Below are 7,153 nucleotides of genomic sequence, written 5' to 3' on the forward strand. Positions count from 1 at the left end.
AACAAGCAACCACTTCCACCAAAGCCTCGGAGGCGAAGAAGGAGAAGCGAACCTCTTTTATGCAGGCAAGATGTTCTTTATTCAACCATATCCACAGCAGCAATGACAGATGTCGCGTTTCGGGCTCGAGAGCCCTTGATCACATATATATATATAAAAAATGTTATTATTTGTATGTAAAGACAAACTCCAAAAATAGTTGAACACAATGAAAAAAATCTGAGATTGTGAGGGGATTGTAAACGTAAAGAAAGATAAAAACGAACCAGTGACCTCTAGAGGAGACTGCCCCTTTATATGCCACAAAGTGCCACAATTTATAGCGATTGTGACACCATCATTGGTCCTAGGGGCCTCGAACACCCGCCTACCTCATGAGGTCACTAGCTCGGCCAACCCCAGCGGCAGGGACACAGGGCGCGCGCCACCGCGCCTGGCAGTTACTAGGGGCCTCATTTGTATTACTTGAGGTTTACGCAGGTGGGATGTCACAGGTGACGTCTCTACTGTCCTGGTAACGAGGCAGCGCTGCTACGGGCTGTCTCACCTGCACAACGAGGTGGGAATGACAAGGCTGGGTCTCTTGAGTAGTGGAAGGAGGCTGCTCTCATTGGCTGTCTTTACTCGTGGGCGGGACTCCCTCCAGGGCACCTGTCACTGTGAGGAGCATTCACTGCCATCGGGTAGGATGGCTTCAGGTGGACGTGGACGAAGCGATGGCATCCGACGACTAGGCCGAGATGGCGGCCTTGCTGGAGAGTGAGGGGTCGAGGAAGAGGAGTGTCGCGCATGCTGGGGGGAAACATTGAAGAGAGGAATGCGAAGGAGAGGTGGGGGGGGAAAGTGTGATGGTAAGTGAAGAGGAGTGTGGAAGATGGTTGAGGATAAGGGTGGAGTAAAGTGGAAAGAAGATTGTGGAGGAGAAGTCTTTCTAATCTAGACCATGAGTGGAGGAGAAAGATGAGCGGGGGCGGAGTCAGAGGGGAAGTGATAACAGCAGAGGTATGATGCGAGTGCGCACCGCCAGCAGCCGAAGTCCAGTGAATGAGCAGGAGGCACTCTCTGAGAAGGGAGCTGGGCAGAACATGTGCACCCCTTTATTCATAGCTTTCAAAGCACCCCAGGAGACAGCCTGTGCGCTACGTGTCAGCATGCGCTGCCTGCTGCCACGTCGGTGACACTAGTGCTGTCACTGAGGGGACGTGCACCCAAGCCGGTGCTGTGCACCCCTCCCCCCTGCCCTAGCCTGCCTCTATTGCTTGTGCGCAATGATGATTCGGCGCTGCAGCAGCTCAAGCCTCAAGGACAGTGCACCAGTGTTGCATGCGCTTCCCACTTAAAATGTGTGACTACAGAAGCAGGCCCAGCAGTGCCTAAGGCACTGTAAAGGTTCGTGGAAACAGTTGTCAGAACTCCTTGGGGGCAGGAACGTCTGTCACATTTTTATTTTAGGATTTGACTGTTGTTTCCTACCTATCTTCTCTTCGTTCAGCCCATCCTAATGTTTTAGGAGGTACTTGACTCTCCGGGCCCTGTGGGTGGGCAGACGAGATGGTAGGTCAACTCAGCTCAGCCTCACTGATACTATGAACAGTGAACACATGACAGGGTGAAGCTGTGAAGCTGTTAAATGGGGGTTTCTTGAAGGTAGATTTCATTTTCAGTTTTATATCGACTCAAAGGCCCTGGGCTGGACCGCTTAACATGAGCACCACTTAATTGCACATTCTTTTTTTAATTATATTTTCTAGGCATTGGAGGATTAAGTGAGTAACACGGATTCACATGATACTGCGCCGACACCCGGACTCGAACTCTGATCTCCAGTTCCACAGACTGCAGCTCTTGCCGCGATGCTACGTTCTCTCCGTGACACGGGTTCTACTTCCAAAGTAACGGGTCTACTCGATGGTTCTGAGCGCGCGCTGCAGCTGGACCAGTAATTGACACTTTCCTAAGCGGTGACTTTGCTTCTGCCACTCATGTTACAGCAGAGCCTTTCGCAGCACAAGAGAGAGCAGCACCGAAGTCAGCAGCAGCGGTAACGGGGACAGGACAGCAAGAACACACAGAGGCGAGGAGAGAGACAGTGAGAAGTGTGAATGGAGAGAGGCAATGAACGGGAAAGAAGAAAGAACAAGCACTGGCAAAGACAATGCCTTTCACCTATGTGAGTGCTATTAGCTTTTCCAATGTTTTTTTAGCCATGTTGTACAGCGGAGTGCGGCAAAGTGGTGTGGTGAAGAGTTGTGTGGAGTGGTGCAGATTGGAGTAGGGGATAGTGGACTGTCATATAATGCAGTGGTTATGGGAGTGCAGTGGTGTAGAGGGAAGTGGTATAGACTAGAGTGCTGCAGAGAGTAGAATGGCATATAGTTCATTGGTGCAGAGTGGAGTCAGTGCTTTAAATGGGTCGGTACTCACCGGTACTGAGTACCAGCACTTCTTAGATTTATAACTCTGAGTACCGGCACTTCTCTACTGCAGTGGAGAGTACGAGTACTCATGAGTGGTATGCTCATTGCCTGTGCTGGTGAGCAGGAGTGGAACGTGTCCCTGGCAGCCAAGGCGCCGCTTCTGCAGCCCCCCCTCCCCTCATCAGCAGGGCTCATTTGAATAATGTCTGGGTGCTCACCATCATGCTGTGCTTGACAGAGCAGGGTCCATTCAGGTCCTGTGCTGTCAATCACATTCACACTATCCTGTGCATTCCTGCAAGCATTGGAATCATGCCAGTGCCCTGGCAGTGCCAATTAGGCTATGGCCTGTCCGGCCCTGGTAGCAATTTAAAAAGCCATGGTAGGTGAAGAGAAAAGATGGCTTTCATCTCCCTTAGTCTTTTGTGTGTCTGCTATGTTTGTGTATATGCCTGTTTTTGTAAGAAAAAAAGTGAGAGAGAGATTCCAGACACTCTCAGTAGGTATTGTAAAGAAAATTGGTGGCACTCTGTTTGTACATGTCTGCCCGGCGACAAAGATTCATAAATAATGTAAAAGGGAGGGTGGATGAGTGAGCAAGGGTGGATTTATAGATGGATGGATGAATAGATGGATGGATGAGTGAAAGCATGCATGGGTGAAAGAGGGTGGATGATTGGATAAAAGGGCGGATGATGGGTGGATAAGTGAAAGATTGCATGGATGAATGAAAGGTAGGGAGGATGGATGAAAGGGTGGATGATGGATGAGTGAAAGGTGGGATTGAGTGACAGGGTGGATGGAATAAAGGAGTGAAAGGGTGATGGATGGATGAGCGAAAGGATTGATGAATGAGGGAAAAGGTGGATAAAGAGATGGATGAGTGAAAGGATGAATGGATAGGTTTGGAGATGGATGGATAGGTTTGGATATGAAGGGTGGATAGACGGAATGGAGAAAAACTGAATGATTGATGAAAGACTGAAAAGACGATAGAATGTAAAGGTTAAATGGTGGACATCAGCAGGTAAATGGTAGGATGAATGGATAGATCAATGGAAGAGACAAGAGATATCTTCTGTGGAGGGTCATGATGAGTTGCTTCATTTGCTTGGTGCCATAAGAGCTTTGGTTCGACGTGGGAGTATTTTCACTTTCTTTATACTTGTGTGCTCAAAAATATATAGTATTGTGCGAAACAGCAATTAACAGTATGACATTAAGAAGGTGCAACTATTGCAAAAAAATGAAATGTTAACAATTATCCCATTTCTCTTTTATTTTGTGTAATGAGTTAACCGGCTTTGTTTATATAAACACATTTCTCATGTGTTTTGGTATGTGCTGCAACTTATATAGAAGTTGTTAAGCATCATCATGTCTTGCCCTTAGCCCCGCCCCCTCACTACACCTCTAGCCAGTTTTAATGAGTACCTGCACTTATTTTTTCCCATTTAAAGCACTGAGTAGAGTGCAGTAACTTAGAGTGTAGCGGAACTGCATAGAGTAAAGCGGCTTAGAGTGCAGTGGCGTAGAGTAGAGTGGTGCAGAGTTGAGTGGCATAGAGTAGAGTGGTGTAGAGTAGAGTAGGGCAGAGTAGAGAAGGGAGAATGCAGTGTCGTAGAGTTGAATGGCGCAGAGAAGAGTAAAGTTGTGTAAAGTGCAGTGACATAGAGTTCAAATGGCATAGAGTGCAATGATGTAGAGTGGAGTGGTGTAGAGTGGAGTGGCGTAGAGTGGAGTGGCGTAGAGTAGAGTAGAGTGCAGTGGCGTAGAGTGCAGTAGCCGCGAGGAATGCAAAGGCTATGTCAGAGCTTCAGTTCAAGTTATATGGGGTCCTTAATCTCTGAATAGAAGCAAATCTCATGGGTTTTGTCAGTGTTTCACAGAGGCACTTCACTGGTGGGCACTGTATTTTGGACACATTAGAAGAATATGGCTTGGTAAATGACATTTGGGGAACAAGAAGATGTTTTTAAAAGCTGTTTTTATTGTTTTGCAGGTTATTGAGCATCTACAAACTATACAGTTGTTCAAGATATTGCGTTGCATGACGCTTGTACATAGGCGTTTCTGTCAATCCTATCAATCGTGGTGAACCTTGTATTGCGGTTCCTTTACAGTATTCCATTAAAGTGACAGTTTTATTTAGCATCATATTGTACTGTCTATGATTGATTAGCCTGCCTTGGGTGTGCGCAGTTGATGTCGTCTGACTTTGGTTATTGGGGCCTAATGCATCTTATGTACAACAGACCTAGTCACTGTCATAGATGAGCTCATTTGCTTATATTGCTGGGCCGGAGGTTGGAAAGGAAAAGAAGAAACATGGAAGGGTGGAAGGTAAAAGAAGCTACTTGGACGGGGATATGGGAGATGGACTGAAAACACAGGCACTCATATGGAGTTGTTGCACCCAAAATAAAGTAGCTAAAACAACCGGGGAAATGGAAGGACATAAGTTCTTGGTCCATGCTCCAGTGGAGGGCCAAACACAAGAAGAGGACCTAAAGCAAGCATGCCAAAACAAAAGGGAATGAAGGAAATGAAAGCAACACTAAAGGTAACATGGTAGGATATGGACAGGCTTTAAACCCACTGTATGCATACAAAATGTCTTGCAGAGACACCTCATGCGCTGCCAAGGTGAAAACTAAAAAGTAGCAGGCACAGATTTACTATGAAGATTCTTCAAGAACATTGACAGTTCACAGGTTTTGTTACAAACATTTAACCCTGAGGAATGGATAATCCAACAAAAAAAATCATGTTAAGGTTCGTCTCAATCACACACTTAAGCCTGCTTATGGAGCTGCTCTGAAAAACAACCTTGATGGAAGCTCCCTTGGAAGACCAAGCCTAACAGATTCAAAAGACTTTATTAAGCTGATACACAGCTATAATAGTATACATCAATCTAAAATAAGTTACTAGATCCAATCCTTCACTCCATATTTACAAAAAAGTTAAATTATACATATGATAAAACACAAATGCATCAGATTATGCGAAGGTGCAAGTGTATAAACGATATCCAGAGTGTGCTGTTCTCCCATTAACCAGAATAGACACATTTAAATGCAATTTAAGATAGGAGAGCTACTTCCTATCTACCAAGTAAAAGACATACAATCATTTAAAACCCAACAATCCAATTTGCTCTAGACACATACTGGCCCTAGAGTGCACAGCCATATGGAGACATTAGCTTAGATTATGATAAATGTAGGTCTCATGATCTGGCAATTGTTGCCAATAACAGTAAGCCAGGAGCAGCGACGAAAGTTCCTACTACGCAAATGGGGGACTAACAGCTGTTTGGTGTAGATTTTGTAAAAATAACAGACAAAAAGAAATGGAGCATCGATTGATAAGGCACATCATTACGTGGTATACCATAGTTTCGAGCTTACACTGGTACCCTGTAGGAAATCATAGGGAGTATTTGATCGGTTCAGCTCTAACGTGAAATAACAGGGAACGTTCGCAACTCCCACTGATGTTCCACAGGTAAGGGGGGGGGAATCTTCAAGATTAGGATTCAAATAACTCCCTACAGTTGGTTTCAATGATTCAGCATTTCCCCTATCTGCGTGCAACTTCGCAAGTCAGAGTGTTTGCACTTACTTTCTTCCAGGAAGAGCTTGCAGTGTTGGGATACTGAAAGCATTATTTAGACCAATACCTGTTAACAACTTTTTTACATAAGCTAACCAGGGAATGGAAAGGCTTCTATCACAGGGCATGTAGTCAGTGACCTAGTCTAACATTTGACCCCTCTTTGAATGTACGGCAAATGTGGCAGATTAAAAACAACATTTAAAGGCCTGTTTAGTGGTCATTCACTACTGCACTCCAGCATGGTTATTTTTGGGGTGCTTAAGCAGGCACCCATCACTACTTCCAGAATGTATAGCATGTCATCAAATTGAGGAAAAGGATTGTTTAAGTTATGCTATTAGTTAAGAGCACTGACAAAAATAAACAAGATAGTAGACAGAACATTGATCTTCACAGGCATGCAATATTGATGAACTGATAGTAGCAGAGATAAGTAGAATCAGTCAAGCAGAAAGATGAGTGCAGTAAACCAATAAAAAAAATACAGCACGTTTACTGCTTCCTGAACTAGCATACAAGGAAGACAACTGAAAAACACATGCACTCTTGTGGAGTTCCTCATGGAAAAGGAAAAAAGAATTTCCAGAATGTGAGCATTTGTAGAAGAATGAAATGAGTCGATTAGAGAGGTGGTAAGCAGGCTATACTTAACAGGAGGGACAAAGACATTCTAGACAGCCTAAAACAAATAAAACCAGCAAATAGAAAGCAAGCAAATGTTTTACGAAACACAAAGTAAATGGTAAACAGTGGGCAGAATGCATTCCTAGGGAAGCTTTCAGCATGCACCCAATATTTCTTTGCAACAGGGTTGCTGGATTGGGCTAGTACTTGCACAATTGGGCGATATTTTGCCCGACTGTGGGAGGGAAAAGTAAGTTTATCGGGTAACCAAAACATGGGCTAGAATCCACCCAGTGGGTGGCAAGTTCAGACAATTGTGAGTCACAGCCGTGTTCCAGCCCAGATAAGTAATAATATCCATGCACGCTTCTCTGCACACGCCCCCCCCCCTACAGTTCTCTCACACCGTGGGCTTCTCTGTAACCCCTGCGCTCCATAATGCCTATATAGGCCACACTCCCCACCCAGAGCCAAGCATGCATGATGGAATA

General features: G+C 45.1%; 1 long non-coding RNA gene across 1 annotated transcript; it reads left to right on the forward strand.

Moving 5' to 3' along the window:
- Positions 1 to 528: 528 nt before the first annotated feature.
- LOC144799127 (uncharacterized) lies at positions 529 to 4,571 on the forward strand. Its single transcript, XR_013603753.1, has 3 exons — positions 529 to 851; positions 1,752 to 2,170; positions 4,420 to 4,571. It is a non-coding gene; the product is annotated as an uncharacterized LOC144799127 (long non-coding RNA).
- The last annotated feature ends 2,582 nt before the right edge of the window (positions 4,572 to 7,153 follow it).

This window comes from Lissotriton helveticus, chromosome 12 (genome assembly GCF_964261635.1).
Source record: "Lissotriton helveticus chromosome 12, aLisHel1.1, whole genome shotgun sequence".
In the NCBI taxonomy this organism is placed as follows: domain Eukaryota; kingdom Metazoa; phylum Chordata; class Amphibia; order Caudata; family Salamandridae; genus Lissotriton; species Lissotriton helveticus.